Source organism: Pan troglodytes, chromosome 5 (assembly GCF_028858775.2).
Source record: "Pan troglodytes isolate AG18354 chromosome 5, NHGRI_mPanTro3-v2.0_pri, whole genome shotgun sequence".
Classification (NCBI taxonomy): Eukaryota; Metazoa; Chordata; class Mammalia; order Primates; family Hominidae; genus Pan; species Pan troglodytes.
The window spans coordinates 23,963,723-23,982,559 of NC_072403.2; the positions used below are offsets into that span (position 1 = coordinate 23,963,723).

General features: G+C 45.8%; 1 long non-coding RNA gene across 1 annotated transcript in view; it reads left to right on the forward strand.

Moving 5' to 3' along the window:
• Positions 1-14,554: 14,554 nt before the first annotated feature.
• Positions 14,555-18,837, forward strand: part of LOC134810277 (uncharacterized) — a 45,982-nt gene continuing 41,699 nt past the window's right edge. Inside the window, exon 1 of the long non-coding RNA XR_010157919.1 lies at positions 14,555-14,977. This is a non-coding gene — a long non-coding RNA (uncharacterized LOC134810277). The remainder of the gene's footprint in view (positions 14,978-18,837) is intronic.

The following is an 18,837-nucleotide window of genomic DNA, read 5'->3' on the forward strand; positions in this document are numbered from 1 at the left end:
ATTTTCCTGTAAGAGCTTTTTAAAGATGTTATTTTAATATTTAAATATATATATATTTTTAATAGAGACAAGGTCTCACTATCTTGTCTGGGCTGGTCTCGAACTTCTGAGCTGAAGGGATCCTCCTGCCTGGGCCTCCCAAAGTACTGGGATTACAGGCATGGGCCACCATGCCTGGCCCTGGAAGAGCTTTTAATAAAAACTTGCTGGGCATGGTGGCTTACCGAGGCAGGCGGATCACCTGAGGTCAGGAGTTTGAGACCAGGCTGGCCAACATGGTGAAACCCTGTCTCTACTAAAAGTACAAAAATTAGCCAGGCGTGGTGGTGGTGCCTGTAATCCCAGCTGCTCAGGAGGCTGAGGCAGGAGAATCACCTGAACCCGGCGGGTGGAGGTTGCAGTGAGCGGAGATCGAGCCACTTCACTCCAACCTCGGCGAAAGAGTGAAACTCTGTTTCAAAAAAAAAAAAAAGATTATGACACAGTTTGACAGATTGAGACACAGTTTCACTCTGTCACCCAGGCTGGAGTGCAGTGGCACGATCTCAGCTCACTGCAACCTCTGCCTCCCGGGTTCAAGTGATTGTCCTGCCTCAGCCTCCCAGTTAGCTGGAATTACAGGCGCCCTGTAATTATGTAAAAGCATTTTACATAATGTTGTAAAATTATGTAATTATGTAAAAGCAGCTAAATGTCAATTATTAATGTAAGTGATTGTTATTTTGGAGTTTATTATAATTTTTTTTTTTTTTTTTGAGACAGAGTTTTCCTCTGCTGCCCAGACTGGAGTGCAGTGGCATGACCTTGGCTCACTGCAACCTCCGCCTCCCAGGATCAAGTGATTCTCCTGCCTCAGCCTCCGGAATAGCTGGGATTACAGGCATGCAGCACCATGCCTGGCTAATTTTTTGCATTTTTAGTAGAGACAGGGTTTCACCATGTTGGCCAGGCTGGTCTCAAACTCTTGACCTCAAGTGATCCGCCTGCCTCGGCCTCCCAAAGTGCTGGGATTACAGACGTGAGCCACCACACCCGGCCCTATAATATTGTTTTGATTTATAAATGTTTAAAAATATTTTATCATATAGTTCTAAAAAAATAAAAATAGGCCTGGCACGGTGGCTCACGCGTGTAATCCCAGCACTTTAGGAGGCTGAGGCAGGTGGATCACGAGGTCAGGAGATCGAGACCATCCTGGCTAACATGGTGAAAACCCGTCTCTACTAAAAATACAAAAAATTAGCCGGGCTAGTGGCGGGCGCCTGTAGTCCCAGCTACCTGGGAGGCTGAAGCAGGAGAATGGCGTGAACCTGGGAAGCAGAGCTTGCAGTGAGCCAAGATCATGCCAGGGCACTCCAGCCTGGGTGACAGAGCGAGACTCTGTCTCAAAAAATAAAATAAAATAAAAATAAGTACAAATACAAATTTTAAGGCTGGGCATGGTGGCTCACACCTGTAATCCCAGCACTTTGGGAGGCCAAAGCCGGGGGGGGAGTGCTCAAGCCCAGGAGTTTGAGACCATCCTGGGCAACACAGAGAGACCTTGTCTCTACAAAAAAATTAAAACATTAGCCAGGTGTGGTGGTGCATGCCTATATTTCCAGCTACTCAGGAGGCTGAAGTTGGAGGATTGCTTGAGCCCAGGAGGTTGAGGCTGCAGTGAGCCATGATCATACCACTACACTCCAGTCTGGACAAATTTAAAAAAAATTTTTTGAAGAGAAACTCTAATGCTGTATACCAATAAGTAATGTCTCACAAAAGAAACAGAGGCATGTTGCAAGTGAAAATAATACTCAATGAACCTGAAGTAGATTGTAAGCCTAGTGAAAAGCAAATTTTTTCAATGAATGTTGACAATTCATAATCAGACACAATGTTGGTATTTAACACGAGCATGAGCATGATAAAGAAATCAAGTTAAAATACAAAATGTTTTACTTACATTTATTCTTAATCTCAAAATGTACTTTTAGATTTAAAATGCACTTAATCTCAAAATGTACTTTTAGATTTTGAAAAAGTTTGTTTTTTAAAAATTGTAATAAAAATTGATCTTATCCATTTAAATGAACTATAATCTGAATACTAGATTAAAAAAATGAGTTAAACTTACAAATTATTTATATGAAGGAATAATTCCTATAAATTGTAGGAATTGCATGATTCCTACAAATCAGGATCGAGATTGCTTCGTTTGTGGCTGTCATAGTAATGACAGGATCCCATACAGAGCTGTGTGTTACTATTTGGGTTTCGATGTGTCTCAGGTCATGTTGTCTCTGAGGATGCTAACAGAAGAATGCTTTCTCATGACCGACTTCAGCAGCAGGCACTTTGCATAGATTTAACTGTAGTGCAGATTTGAGTTTAGTCACAGCATTACTCTGGCCACCATTGGAGTACAGGCACATCTAAAATGTTTTCTGACAGTCTATTAGAATCAGTCTTAAAAACATGTATTTGAAAGTGAAGCTCAAGAGCCTCCTGGGCCAGAACTCACTCTAAGGAGAGAAGAGACCAGACAAAGACTTGATCATTGGAAGATGGTGAGGATTCTGAATAGAATAGAGTGGGTTTTGCTCTAATTTTCTAATGAGTCAGGGGATCTCAAAGATGAAACCAAGGATCCCCTAAAGTCAGGATAACTTGAGGAAAGTTTGGGGACGTTTTACAAAGGTGGGTAGACAGGGAACCTCAGGGACAGTTAAAGCCAGGGGAGATTTTTGCTATACTCTGTATATGCCTGTGTGTGTGTGTGTGTGTGTCTCTGTGTGTGAAAGAGAGACACACACACAGATTTTTTGCAGGGATTTGACCTCCCACAGTTGTGGAAGTGATTAAGCAGGCTCTGTAAGACTTGTCTTTGTGTGTGATGCTAGAACTTGACGCCCAGGGAGTGAAGAGCTGGGAAAGATGGATGTGTAGTGTTGGGGAGCAAGAGCCGGCTGGGAACCACTGGCATGAGTTGGAGCCCCATGAGAAACTAAAATCCATGTCCATTTTTCTTAACTCTGACCTTACTGGTGTGGGTATTCTGCGGAAGTCAGGGCCTCTTGCCCAGAGCTAAACACACACCTGACCTAGGAGGCAAAGAAGCTGAAAGGGGAGCAGTTGCAGGCTGCTGCCTCCTGGCCATGACAGCCTACAGACTAGCAACCATACATGTGACTTTAAAAACTGCTGCTGTCACCGGGCGTAGTGGCTCACACCTGTAATCCCACCACTTTTGGAGGACGAGGTGGAAAAACCATCTCAGGTTGGGAGTTCAAGACCAGCCTAACACGGAGAAACTCCATTTCTACTAAAAATACAAAATTAGCCAGGCACGGTGGCGCATACCAGTAATCCCACTTACTCAAGAGCCTGAGGCAGGAGAATCCCCTGAACCCAGGAGGCAGAGATTGCAGTGAGTTGAGATCACACCACTGCACTCCAGCCCGGTGTCAAGAGCCACTCTCAAAAAACAAACGAAAAAACAGCTACTGCTTCTTTTCTGCTGCCAAATCTCTCACAGGAAGATTTAGAAAATGAGTTCTGGGAAATCAGTCTTAGCCCCCTTGACACATTAAGAACTCCACAGCCCTGTGGCATGACTGTTTAAATACTCGATACTCAAATTCCAAAACAGGCTCAACACTACCTCCAGAATCTGGACTCATCTTTCTGGTTTCCTTTTCTTGAGATAGGATCTTACAGACACCCAGATTTGAATGCAGTGGTGTAAGAACTTATTAGAACACTTAAACTCCTGAGCTAAAGTAATCCTTCGGCAAATTCTTAGGTTCAAGCAATCCCCCTACCACCTCAGACTTGCAAGTATCTTGGACTGTAGATACCTACTGCGTCCAATATTGAGTAGGTTCTTGCTTCACACTAACTTCAAGAATGAAACCAGACTTTCCTAGTAAGTATTAGTTATTTAAAAACAGCAAATCCAGAGTCTGCTCCTTTCTGATGCGCTCTGAATTGACGCTTTCTTCTGGTGGGATCGTGGTCTTATTGGCTCAGGAGTGAGACTGCAGACCTTCAAGGTGAATGTTGTAACTCTTAAAAAGCAGCGTGACTGAACTTCTGTGTTATTTCCACCAAGTTCGTGGTTTTACTGGCTGAAAAACTGAAACAGCAGATCTTTGCCGCAAGTCTTACAACTCACAAACACAGCACAATAAACCAAAGGTACAACAACAATGCACCCATACTGTAAAAACAAACTCTTAACAAGTTACGAGTACCAGCTTGGGCAGCCTGCTTTTATTCTCTTATCTGGCCCCACCCACATCGCACTGATTGGTCCATTTACAGAGAGCCAATTGGCCCATTTTACAGAGAGCTGATTGGTCCGATTTGACAGGATGCTGATTGGTGCATTTACAATCCCTGAGCTAGACACAAAAGTTCTCCATGTGTTCACTAGATTAGCTAGACACAGAGTGTCCATTGGTGCATTCACAAACCCTGAGCTAGACACAGGGTGCTGATTGGTGTGTTTACAAACCTTGAGCTAGATACAGAGTGCCGATTGGTGTATTTACAATCCCTTCGCTAGCTATAAAAGTTCTCCAAGTCCCCACCAGAGTAGCTAAATGCAGAGTGTCGATTGGTGCATTCACAAACCGTGAGCTAGACACAGGGTGCTGATTGGTGTGTTTACAAACCTTGAGCTAGATACAGAGTGCCGATTGGTGTATTTACAATCCCTTAGCTAGCTATAAAAGTTCTCCAAGTCCCCACCAGAGTAGCTAAATACAGAGTGTCGATTGGTGCATTCACAAACCCTGAGCTAGACACAGGGTGCTGATTGGTGTGTTTACAAACCTTGACCTAGATAGCGTGCCGATTGGTGTATTTACAATCCCTTAGCTAGACATAAAGATTCTCCAAGTCCCCACCAGACTCAGAAGCCTAGCTGGCTTCACCGAATGGATCTGGTATGGCGGCCACAGGTGGAGCTGCTTGCTAGTCTCGTGCTCTGTGTCCGCACTTCTCAGCCCTTAAGTGGTCGATGGGACTGGGCGCTGTGGAGAAGTGAGGGGCGCTCGTCGGGGAGGCTCCGGCGGCACAGGAGTCCACAGAGTTGGGGGAGGTTCAGGTATGGTAGGCTGATAGGTTCTGAGCCCTACCCCGCGAGGAGGTAGCTAAGGCGCGGCGAGAAATTGAGCACAGCAGCTACCCGCCCAGGTGCTAAGTCCCTCACTGCCCGGGCCTTGCGAGCCGGCCGGCCGCTCCGAGTGCGGGGTCCGCTGAGCTCACGGCCACCCGGAACTTGGGCTGGCCAGCGCGGCGCGCAGTCCCGGTTCCCGACCGCGCCTCTCCCTCCACACCTCCCTGCAAGCTGAGGGAGCTGGCTCCAGCTTTGACCAGTCCAGAAAGGGGCTCCCACAGTGCAGCGGCGGGCTGAAAAGCTCCTCAAGCGCGGCCAGAGTGGGTGCCAAGGCTGAGGAGGCGCCCAGGACGAGCGAGATCTGTGAGGGTTGCCAGCATGCTGTCACCTCTCAATCCTACCACCACGCGCAGCTAATTTATGTTTACTTTTAGAAATAAAACTCCTGGCCAGGAAGCAGTTGCTCATGTCTGTAATCACAGCACTTTGGGAGGTGGAGGCGGGTAGATCACCTGAGGCCAGGAGTTTGAGACCAGCCTAGCCAATATGGCGAAACCCTGTCTCTACCAAAAATACAAAAACTAACCAGGGGTGGTGCCACATGGCCTGTTGTCCCAGCTACTCGGGAGGCTAAGGTGGGAGAATCGCTTGAACCCGGGAGGCGGAGGTTGCAGTGAGCCGAGGTTGCGCCATTGCACTCTAGCCTGGATGACAGAGCAAGACTGTCTCCAAAAAGTAAAAATAAAAAGCCTGTAATTCCAGCACTTTGGAAGGCTGAGGTGGGAGGAATGCTTGAGGCCAGGAGTTTGAGATTAGACTGGGAAACAGACCTCCCCAGCTCCCCCCACTCCCCACTGACCTTCTCTACTTTAAAAATTTTATTTATGTATTTATTTTTGAGATGGAGTCTCACTCTGTCACCCAGGCCGGGGTGCAGTGGCGCAATCTCAGCTCACTGCAACCTCCACCTCCTGGGTTCAAGCGATTCTCCTGCCTCAGCCTCCCCAGTAGCTAGATTACAGGTGCATGACACCACACCCGGCTAATTTTTGTACTTTTAGTAGAGCCGGGGTTTCACCATATTTGCCAGGCTGGTCTCCAACTCCTGACCTCAGGTGACCTGCCCGCATCGGCCTCCCGAAGTGCTGAGATTATAGGCATAAGCCACAGCGCCCGACCTAAAATACTTTTTTTAAATTAACAGACGTGGTTGTGCACACCTGTGGTCCCAACTACTCTGGAGGCTGAGGTTGCGGGGCTGCTTTAGTCCAAGAGTTTGAGGCTGTGGTGAACTATGATCATGCCATTGGAGTCCTGCCTGGGCAACGGAACAAGACCGTGTCTTTAAAAAAATAAAATAAAGCTGGGCGCGGTGGCTGACGCCTGTAATCCCAGCACTTTGGGAGGCCGAGGCGGGTGGATCACCTGAGGTCAGGAGTTCGAGACCAGCCTGGCCAACATGGCGAAACTCTGTTTCTACTAAAAATACACAAATTAGCTGGGCATGGTGGCAGATGCCTGTAATCCCAGCTACTCAGGAGACTGAAGCAGGAGAATTGCTTGAACCTGGGAGGTGCAGGTTGCAGTGAGCCAAGATCACACCATTGCACTCCAGCCTGGGTGGCAGAGCAAGACTCTGTCTCAAAAATAATAATAATAAATAAGTAAAAAATAAATGAGCATTGCAAATCACTATGAAGGTATGTTTGTCAAGGATGATAGATACAACATAGCTGACAGTTTTCTTTATTTATAAATTTTAAATATTTAGACTTTGTGAGGGAAGAGTGTCTGTGTCAGTAGCTGGGAAGCCAACCCAAGGTAATTTATGTTGAGTAAATATTCCCTAGGTGGGCACTATCCACTTTTTTCTTATTCAGGTTAGCAGTAGCATGCACCAAGTCAGAAAGACTCGTCAACTCTTTTTAGATTTTTATTTTTTGAATTCACATGATTCAAAATTCAAAAGGAAGAAGTGATATTCAATGAAAAATGTGGACAAGAAATACTGCGTTTCTTATGTTCCCTTTGAGAGATATTCTCTACATATATAAACAAATGTGTAACTTTATATCCCCCTTTACACTATTTTAACCTAAATTTTAGCATATTACTTCTACTGTTCTTCACCTTGCTTCGTCACTTAATAAGATATCTTAAAGTTTTTGTTTGTTTGTTTGTTTTTAAAGAGACAGAGTCTTGTTCTGTCACCCAGGCAGGAGTGCAGTGGCACGATCATAGCTCACTGCAGCCTCAAACTCCTGGGCTCAAGCAATCCTTCTGCCTCAGCTTCATAAGTAGCTAGGACTACAGGTGTATGCCACCACAACTGGCTAATTCTTAAATTTTTTGTAGAGATGGGATCATGCTATGTTGCCCAGACTGGTCTCAAACTTCTGACCTTAAGGGATCCTCCTGTCTTGTCCACTCATAGCCTTCGGATTACAGGCGTGAGCCACTGCATTCAACCTTAAAGATTGTTTTGTATTAGTACATGAAGAGCTTCTTTATTCTTTGTTTACAGCTGCGTAAGTTTTTGTTTTTTTAGACAAGGTCTCACTCCCGTCACCCATGCTGGAGTACAATGGCGTGATCACTGCAGCCTCGACTTTCCAGGCTCAGCGGATTCTCCTACCTCAGCCTCCAGAGTAGCTGGTACTACAGGAGTGTGCTACCACACCTGGCTAATTTTTTGTATTTTTAGTAGAGATGGGGGTCTCACTATGCTGCCCAGGGTGGTCTCAAATTCTTGGGCTTAAACAATCCACTGGTCTTGGCCTCCCCAAGTGCTGGGATTACAGGTGTGAGCTGCCATGCCCAGCCAGGCTGCATAATATTTTAGGATTTATTTAATTAGTTCCTTATTGAATGTACATTTAGATTGTTAACAATATTTTACTATTACAAACAATGCCAAAGTGAACGACAGTGTCTCATTCTATTGCCCAGGCTGGAGTTTAGTGGTGCAATCATGGTTCACTCCATTGAACTCTCAGGCTCAATCCATCCTCCCCCCTCAGTCAAGTTGCTGAGATTACTGGCGTGCACCATCACCATGCCTGGCTAATTTTTGTATTTTTGTTAGAGACGGGGTTTTGCCATGTTGCCCAGACTGGTCTCAAAGTCCTGAGCTCAAATGATCTGCCCATCTTGGCCTCCCAAAGTGTGTTTAACATTTTGAAAGTCTGTTACCATGCAGAAAGGATTTTGAAATTCTCCCATTAGCACTTTTATTTTATTTTAACATTTAAACCCTTAATCCTTTCTGAATTTATTCTAGTATATGAGGTAAGAATCCAAACATTGTTTTCTAGATGGCTACCAATTGTCCCAACACAATTTATTAAACAGTCGTTTTCCTACTAATTAGGAATGCCACCTTTATCAGGTAGTAAATTTCCATTTGGACTTGGGTCTTTTTCTGTAGGTTTTAGGTGATTCTCCTAATCTGCCTCAGCCAGATACTTTGGCCTGTATTTTATTAGTCTGGTATTATTAAAAAAAAAAAAAGGCATATATCCAAGACTCTGGCACAAATCTATTCAAACTCCATTCAGAGCAATATATGCAATGGATGAATTGTTCTCTGGGGGAAATATTTAAAAATCCTACATCTGCTAAAATCCAGTCTTCTTCATATGTTGAGGCTGATGTCCAAACCATAACTATTGTCAGCATTGGTCAATGAATCTTGATTTCAGAGTGAAATAGTGTTGAGTGTCAGGTTTTTTTGCTTTGTTTTGTTTTTTGTTTTATTTTTTGAGATGGAGTCTCACTCAGTTGCCCAGGCTGAAGTGCAGTGGCGCAATCTCGGCTCACTGCCACCTCCACCTCCTGGGTTCAAAAGATTCTCGTGCCTCAGCCTCCCAAGTAGCTGTGATTACAGGCACGCACCACTGTGCTGGCTAATTTTTGTATTTTTTTTAGTAGAGATGGGGTTTTGTCATTTTGGCCAGGCTGGTCTCAAACTCCAGACCTCGGGTGATCCACCCACCTTTGCCTCCCAAAGTGCTGGGATTGCAGGCATGAGCCACAGCACCTGGCCCCCCGAGTGTCAGTTTTGATTGTTTTTATGGGTCAAATTAGCATGTTGGTGAACTGCGCTTATGGTTAGGGTAACAAACAGATCCTACCATTTCTCTGTTCACCTTCTTACCTTCTCCCAAAGCGTGGTTCTGGTTTTGTTTTGTTTCAATCAACAACCTACATACATTTAATTGATATCCTAACCTCAAACCACCCTCTTCTCGATACTAGAGGCATTTTGATTTGTAGGCAGCTTTGAGAGAGCTCCAGGACTATGCCTTGTGGACCGCCAACTTTGGGGCATGTAATTGACCGAGGAGCAGGCTGTGCTCTAAAATTTACTGAAGTGTTTGTGCTGAGGTGAGGCCTCTCAAAAGTTGCTACTCCCAGCCCGTGACTGAGGACAGCAGGGATGTTAAGGCAGGTCTGGAAGACAGGGAATGCCTGTCATAGCTGCCTTGGGCTTCAGGACTACCTAGTGGCCTTGTTGAGCCTTCTTTTGACTGCAGAGTAGTTGAGGACACTTCTGCCCAGCTTCCTCTCCTCCTTCACTTAGGGTCCGGTTTGCATGGTGGTTTGATGTTTCTCCCAGTCTTACCCAGCTTTCTCCCATTTTTTCTCACACAGGCACTTCCCCTAATAAAGTTCCTGCACATAACCCTGATTTGACATCTGATTATTGGAGGAGCTGAATTAATGCGAGCTTCCCATTCTTACAGCCATTAAATGTATTGTTTGGTAGTTTCCTACACACCCATCACAAGCAGTTGTATGTTGGATCTTTGCTTTACTTTCCAACTGTGTGTTAGGAATAGCTCTTTTGCTCAATTCAGTATAGTACCCTGCCTCTTACCCATAGAGATGCAGTCACAGATCATTACATCTGTATGGCAGTAAGTTAGGACTCTGAGACTTCAGTGGTCACATACCAGGAATGAATGGAATATTCATCTTAAGAACAATTGGTGCCTGATGAATAACACAAAGAGGTAATTTCAATCTGAGTTTCATAGAGGGTGTACCCAAAGAACAGAACTGTTCCTGGAGGCTGAGATCACACTTTTGTTTGTAGGTGAAGCAGGATTAATGCATCACCCTGCTGAATGATGAGCAGACACACCCTCGAATTTAGTTAAATATGCACCCTTCCTGCCTTTACTCAAGAAGTTCAGTGTTTCCAAAGCTATGATTTAAGGGTAAACATTCTTCCTCTCTCCATCTTAGGGCTTCTGATATTCTGGAGAAACCAGTGTTATCTGAGTGTTAAAGCTCAGTTATTAATCCTTTCTCAGAGTTTCTGGATAATGTTATTAGTTTTCAAGCACGTGATGCTTCCCAAGAGAGCTGTTGACTTCCAGTCTGACCAAATTCTTTCACGTCGTGGCGTGTACGATGTATAAAAGTTTTGGAATGTCTCTGAGATGACTTCTTCAGTTGAGTCTTTCCTCTGAATGTCTTTGGGGCTAGAACAGTCATGTCCATTTCATTGTTGATTAGGTGTCTGTGTAAAAAAGAATTTTTAAATGCTTTACTTAACAGCTCTGATTAACACTGAGTATTTGGATCCTGATGTGTCAGCTATAGACATTTCATCTCTCATCATTAAATATTTCTGCTTCTTTCACTGAACAGAGGAGGATGTATGTGAGCAACATATGGGTGGAGTTGATCTGAACAAGAATTTAGGGAGGAGAAAATTGTACAATCTCTATAATTTTTTTAGGGAGAGGCTGAATCTACCTCACTAACTTTTATTAAGCTTGGCTCAAAGGCTCCTATCTGTTCATAGACCATCTGAGTTTGGTATGTCAGCTGAAATAATGTGCAGCTCTACCTTTATTTATTTATTTATTTATTTATTGAGACGGAGTTTCGCTCTTGTCCAGACTGGAGTGTAATGGCACGATCTCGGCTCACTGCAACTTCTGCCTCCCAGGTTCAAGCAATTCTCCTGCCTCAGCCTCCCAAGTAGCTGGGATTACAGACGTGTGCCACCACATCTGGCTAATTTTGTGTAGTTTTAGTAGCGACGGAATTTCACCATGTTCGCCAGGGTGGTCTTAAACCCCTAGCCTCCCTATGTTGCACAGGCTGGTCTCAAACTCCTGGCTTCAAACGATCCTCCCATCTCAGCCTCCCAAAGTGCTGGGATTGCAGGTGTGAGCCATGGCACCCCGCCTCCATAAATAATTTTTAAATAAATAGAATGAGTTTGGGAAAAGCTGCATACCATATTTCCCTCTTGAAGAGCAACAATGCACATTAGCAAATTGTGTCCTTTAACAGACCAGTAGTAAAGTTTTGGTTTTTTTTTGAGACGGAGTTTTGCTCTTGTTGCCCAGGCTGGAGAGCAATGGCAGGATCTCGGCTCACTACAACCTCCGCCTCCCAGGTTCAAGCAATTCTCCTGTCTCAGCCTCCTGAGTGGCTGGAATTACAGGCGCCCACCACCACACCCAGCTAATTTCTGTATTTTTGGTAGAGACAGGATTTCATCATATTGGTCAGGCTGATCTTGAGCTCCTGACCTCAGGTGATCCACCTGCCTTGGCCTCCCAAAGTGCTGGGATTACAGGCATGAGCCGCTGCACCCAGCCAAGAAAGGTTTTTTTTTTTTTTCTTTTGTTTTTTGAGACAGATTCTCTGTCACCCAAGCTGGAGTGCAGTGGCATGATCTTCGCTCATTGCACCTTCCGCCTCCCTGGTTCAAGCAATTCTCATGCCTCAGCCTTCCTAGTAGCTGGGATTACAGGCCCCTGCCACCGTGCCTGGCTAATTTTTGTATTTTATGTAGAGACAGTTTCACCATGTTAGCCAGGCTGGTCTCGAACTCCTGACCTCAGGCGATCTGCCTGCCTGGGCCTCTCAAGAGTGTTGGGATTACAGGTGTAAGCCTTGGCGCCAAGCCTGAAAGTTTAAACTTTCATTCATCCAACATTTCCTATGCAGTATGTCCACATATATCTTTGTGTAACAGTGCTGCACATCCTTTAGAACTAACGCTATGCAGAACAGTTTGGGAAATGGTAACCTGCTCCATGCACTCTCCTTATTTAGCTGGTGAGTCACCAAAAAAAAAAAGCAAAATAGGAATTTTAAACCCGACCTAACTACAGTGAAACTCAGAAATATACAAATTGCAATGATCTAAACCCTAAGAAAAACAAGGCCTAAAATTACTAGTAAATGCTTCGAGGGGCAAATTGTCACCTGGTTTAGATGGAAACAGAGATCTGAGCAGCCTGTTGTTTTTTCAACATTATTTGAGCTGTCTCCTGGTTAGAGAAAAAGCTATTTCCAACTGGACGCCCTCTGGTCATCATTTACACTTCTTTGGTTTGACAAGCAAAAGAATGCTTACTTCAGAGTCTTATTGGCCGCTAATCAGCCATTTACTAACAAAACATCAGGTTTTAAAACACCCATTTATTTATTCGTTTATTTCAGACACACAACCTTGCTATGTTGCTCAAACTAGATTTGCACTCCTGGAATCCAGTAGATCCTTCTACATCCGGAATTGGTGGGTTCTTGGTCTGACTTCAAGAATGAAGCCACAGACCCTCACAGTGAGTGTTACGGTTCACTAAAAGCAGTATGTCTGGGCGTTCCTTTTTTTTCTGATGTTCACGTGTTCAGAATTTTTTTCTATTAGTGGGTTCCCGGTTTCACCAGCTCAGAAGTGAAAATGCAGACCTTCATGGCGAGTATTACAACCCATACACACAAAGCTGACCCAGACAATGAACAGCAGCAAGACTTACTATAAAGAACCAAAAAAAAAAAAAAAAAAAAAAAAAAAAAAATTAAAAAACACCCACAAGGGGGAACAAACCTCGACAGGTTGCCTCAGCTAGTTCGGGCAGCCTGCTTTTATTCTCTTATCTGGCCCCACCCACATCCTGCTGATTGGTCCACTTTATAGAGAGCTGATTGGTCTGTTTTACAGAGCGCTGATTAGCCCGTTTTGACAGGGTGCTGATTAGTGTGTTTACAATCTGTGAGCTAGACACAAAAATTCTCCAAGTCCCCACAGAGCACTGATTGGTGCATTTACAAACCTTGAGCTAGACACAGGGTGCTGATTGGTGTGTTTACAAACCTTGAGCTAGATACAGAGTGCTGATTGGTGTGTTTACAAACATTGAGCTAGATACAGAATGCTGATTGGTGTGTTTACAATCCCTTGGCTAGACAAAGATTCTCCAACTCCCCACCAGCCTCAGGAGCCCAGCTGGCTTCAACTACTGGATCCCGCACCGGGGCCGCAGGTGCAGCTGCCCGGCAGTCCCGCGCAGTGTGCCCACACTCCTCAGCCCTTGGGCGGTCGATAGGACCGGGCGCTATGGAGCAGAGGGCGGCGATTGTCAGGGAGGATCGAAAGCGCAGGAGCCCACGGCGGCGGGGGGGAGGCTCGGACATGGCAGGCTGCAGGTCCCGAGCCCTGCCCCGCAGGGAGGCGGCTGAGGCCCGGCCAAAATTCGAGGCAGCGCCGGCGGGCCGGCACTGCTGAGCGGTGACAGCGTGCTAGTAGCTTTCTCAGCCCTTGCTCTCCGTGCCTCCTCTGCCTCAGCGCTCATTCTGGTAGCGCTGGAGAAGCCCTTCTCTGGGCCGGCCAAGGCGGGAGCCGGCTCCCTTGGCTTCAAAGGAGGTGTAGAGGGAGACGCATGGGCGGGAACCAGGGCTGCGCGCGGCGCTTGCGGGCCAGCTAGAGTTCCGCGTGGGTTTGGCAGGCCCCGCAGTTGGAGCGGCCATGGCCGGCTCTGCCGGCCCCGGGCAGAGGAGCTTAGCACCCGGACCAACAGCTGCGGAGTGTGCACCGGGTCCCCCAGCAGTGTTGGCCCACTAGTGCTGCGCTCGATTTTTTGCCAAGCGTTAGCTGCCTCGCTGCAGGACAGTGCTCGAGACCTGCAGCCCACCATATAGTCCACCCCCGGCCGTGGGCTCCTGCGCGGCCTAAGCTTCTCCGACGGGCGCCGCCCCTATGCTTCACGGCGCCCAATCCCATCAACCGCCCAAACACTGAGGAGTGTAGGCGTCCGACGCGGGGTTGACAGGCAGCTCCACCTGCAGCCCTGATGAGAGATCCACTAGGTGAGACTAGCTGGGCTCACTGAGTCTGGTGGGGGCTTAGAAAAAACCTTTATGTCTAGCTAAGGGATTGTAAATACACCAATCAGCACTCTGTGTCTAGCGCAAGGTTTGTAAACACACCAATCAGCACCCTGTGTCTAGCTCAGGGTTTGTAAATACACCAATGGACACTCTGTATCTAGCTAATCTAGGGGGGATGTGGAAAACTTTTCTGTCTAGCTCAGGAATTGTAAACACACCAATCAGCACCCTGTCAAAACGGACCAATCAGCTCTCTGTAAAACAGACCAATTGGCGCTCTGTAAAATGGACCAATCAGCAGGATGTGGGTGGGGCCAGGTAAGAGAATAAAAGCAGGCTGCCCGAGCTAGTAGTAGTGATAAAAGTGTTTGTATTTTAGTACGTGCAGCTTTAGACCTTTGGATGTTTATGTTTTCTCTGCTGTGGTTTTATGGATTGTAATGCTACGAAAATCCGTGGCTTTAACGTTTTCAGTTAGTGAAACTGTGAATCCGCCAAGAGAAATAAGTAAGTGCTGATGTGTTGGTTTGAGAGCTGTAACATTCACTGCAAAGATCTGTAACTTCTCTTCTGAGCCGGCAAGATAGTAAACCCACCAGAAAGAAAAAACTTTAGAGACGCTACTTTAGAACTGTAATGCTCACTGTGAGGGTCTGCAGTTTCATTTTTGAAGTCAGACCAAAAACCTGATTGTGGACACTGGGGAACTCTGCATCCTTTGCAGCTACTGGCGTGAGTATAAATTTTCTGTTAAGGGCCAGCAGTGTTTGTTGGTTCTTCGGAGTGTGGGATGTCAGAGCCCAGGCTCGCACACCCAGGACTCGAGCTGGTTTGCAAGGGCTGCTGCAGGCCTGATTCTTGTCTGCGCCTCTCCATACCTGCCTGCAAGCCGAGGGAGCCGGCTTGGGCTTCAGCTATTCCAGAGGAGCTCTCACCGTGCTGTAGTGAGCTGAAAAGCGCCTCAAGGAGGACCAGAGTGGGTGCCGAGGCCTAGGAGGCGCCGTGAGTTGAGTAAGTGAGGGCTGTGAGGGTTGTTAGTGCATTGTCATTTGTCAGTTCCCCGAATGGCTAAGACTGCAAGTATGTGCTACCACACTTTTGGCAACATCAGTTTTTCTTTTTGAGACAGGCCCTTACTCTTGCCTAGGTTAGAGTAGAATAGCATAATTATGACTCACTGCAATCTTCGTCTGCTGAGCTCATAAGCCTAGCATCCCAGCCTCCTGAGTAACTGGGACTACAGGTGTGCACCACCCTGGCTGACTAACTTTTTTTGTATTTTTTGTAGAGATGAGGTTTTGCCGTGTTGTCCAGGCTGGTGTCAAACACCTGGTCTCAAGTAATCCACCTGCCTCAATCTCCCAATGTGCTGGGATTACAGGCGTAAGCTACCACACCCAGCCCCAGTGTTTAATTGTAGAACTGAGATAAAAATCTTACCTACGTTGACATCAAAGGAATTACTGTGAAACATTTGAAGCTCAAGCCTCAGGTCCTTCATTTAGATGTGCCTTTTTTTATAGTTTTTTGCAAATTCTGTACGCTAAGTAATACTTGGCACAGTAAACTTAAGTTTCTTAATGAGCACCCCTGAGTGTAAACTCCAGACCTCATGCAATTTGGATCCCGTACTAATTGGGCGTGGTAAGTAACCAGACTGGAAGCTCCGTGAGGGCAAGAGTCCAAGCCCAGCATTCAGAACCTAGCTGACAAGTGATAGGAGTTTAATATACGTTTGTTGAGGACTGAGTGCTTGAAGATCCTGTTCATTTAATAAGGATCTGGAAAATAATCATTAAGTGGCATTTTTTTGTATGAGGTGTCAGGCAGAAAGGAAAAACGCACTCAAAGATGTTTATATGCAGAAATATGCAAATGTGATTGGTTTCGAATCCACCCACAATACCTACGAAGAGTTTTCAACATCATAGGAACAAATTGCAGGTTTAGAAGTGTAAACTTGTCCCTTTGCTCTAAAGTGAATTTGCTTTTTCCCACTTACTGTCATCTAGTAGAGACCATCTTTGGAAGACAGCTGTGGCAGTTTGCCCTTGTCTGCAAGAGCTTGCCAAAGGGGACACTGATGCAACATTAATCATATTCCAAGCTCCATACAGTGCAGGTGAAGTTATTAGAACAGCAAACACCCTGTCTGTTCCTTAAGAGACAGATGATTTTCATTCGGTGATAACTAGTATTTTTTGTGATAATGATGGGGAAGGTGAGGGCTTCACGAAAGCCGGTCAGCAATCAGTTGGGAACACAGGAACAGTGGTGTGTGCGCGCATGCACTCACATGGTCTTTGTTATAGCTGCCTCTGTAAATGGAGAGAAAAAAAAAGCTGAATCCCCTGGGAATAGCAATTAACTGCAGCTTCAGTGCCTGAGCTAGTAATACAGTGAGCACGAAGACATTGCTGGGCTAGAAAGGTTTTGCTGTTCTTTCCTCCTCCGCTCCTCCTACCTTCTCTGGAATCCTTCCTCGAAGGCGCTCACCCTGCTCATTATCATAAAGAATGGCTGGAATGTGAGGATGACTGGGACTCACCCTGCCGTTCCGTTGTCTGAATCTTAAACACTGCTCTAGCCTAGTCAAAGGAAATGAAAACAGGGACAACCCAGCATATAAACACTGGGTACAAGATGTCAGTGCCATCGCTGCTCCCTGGAACACTGCTGTTTGTCACACAGAGCCCCATCTGTTTAAAGCAGAGGAATGCTCTTTGCTTGAAGAGGAAAGGATGAATTGATAGCAATATTCCCTAGCTTTTTCATTAGAGGGTTTGAAAAATAGCCTTTCTGAAGAATGACGCCTTTATTTATAATCCAATTGAGTTATGAATTGAACATTACTGGGCTGAGGTTTTCATCTGCTTTGATCAAGCCTAAGGTATGGCAGGCCTCCAAACCTTTCCTTTGAGAATTCTGCTGTTAATGAATTTCGTAAATCTGACAAGTTTTTGCTGCCCCCTCAAAAAAGTATTTGGCTTAATTTTATGGTGAGCAGAATTCAAAAGGCAAAAGGAAGGAAAATAACACCTTTATTTTTTGAGACAGGGTCTCGCGCTGTTACCCAGTCTGAAGTGCAGTGGCGCAGTCGCAGTTCACTGAAGCCTCCACCTTCTGGGCTCAAGCGATCCTCTTCCCTCAGAATAGCTGGGACTACAGGTGCACCCCATCAAGCCTGGCTAATTTTTGTGTTTTCAGTAGAGATATGGTTTCACCACGTGGCCAGGCTGGTTTTGAACTCCTGACTTCAAGTGATCCGCCCTCCTCGGCCTCCTAAGGATTGAGGAAAAATAATTCAAGTATGGTTTGCAAATTCCTTTATACAATATGCTGATTTGCTGGCACCAGCTGAATGGCTGCAACATTTTGGGTACCACTCAGGAGTGGTCATAGAAGAGAGTGGGGAAGGGAACAAACAAAATAACCCAGAGAAAATAAAACTATACTTGAATTATTTTTCCCCAGTCCATTACCTATTAGGAACGCTGGAGGCCATAGGTATCGGTTGAGGAAAGGCAGCCATGCAGCAGGAGTAGGTGGTGTGGAAGTCATGCAAATTATAGCTGCTTTTATGACCGCTCAAGGCCAGTCTTGACTACATCATTTTCACTTGATGGCAGGTAGAGCGGTGAAGGGCTGATTGGAAGTGGTGGGGTGTGTGTGTGTGCTGCTTTTCAACCTGTGGCCCTCAGAACAGGGTGATCATGTGCCAAGGGTTTTCACACCAGAATAACACACAAATGTCAGCTTGTAGAAATTTTATTTTCTGGGATTATTTTGTATAGAGAAGATCTCTCCAATTTTCTTCCTAAAGAATAGGAGCCTGACTGCCAACTTTCTGGCAGAAAGACAAGGAAAGAGATTTATGCAGGGTCTCACGATGCGTGTAGATATTCACTTAACAGTATCTCCCTTGGAATGTACCATTGTTCTTATCTAGAGAAGTTCTGGTCAGATTTTTTTTTTTGAGACAGTCTCACTCTGTTGCCTAGGCTGGAGTGCAGTGGCATGATCTCAGCTTACTGCAACCTCTACCTCCCGGGTTCAAGCAATTCTGTCTCAGCCTCCCAAGTAGCTGGGACTACAGGCACATGCCACCACGCCCAGCTAATTTTTTGTATTTTTAGTAGAGACGGGGTTTCACCATATTAACCAGGATGGTCTCGATCTCCTGACCTCGTGATCTGCCTGCCTCAGCCTCCCAAAGTTCTGGGATTACAGGTGTGAGCCACTGCCCCTGGCCAGATTTCTTTAGAGAATAAATTTCTGGGGACAATGAGGAGAAGACGACTTGCCTACCTTCCAGGGGTGAGCAAGGGGACCCGGGGAGGGTCTCATTGCCTTTTAAATAGATTTTCAATGATTATGCCAATTTTGAGCCCTTTTACAGCCCTGCCTTCAGCAATACCTTGCTTCTTTACACCCTGAGATTGTCTGTGGTTCTCAGCACTCATTTCTGGCAGGCATACAGATATGTTGACACCTCTCATCCACTGTTGTCTCTTCTGAGGATTTGCCGCCTCTTTTCGGTTACTTCCATCAGTGGTTGTGGAAGTCAGAATTTTAAAAAGACACTCAAGATT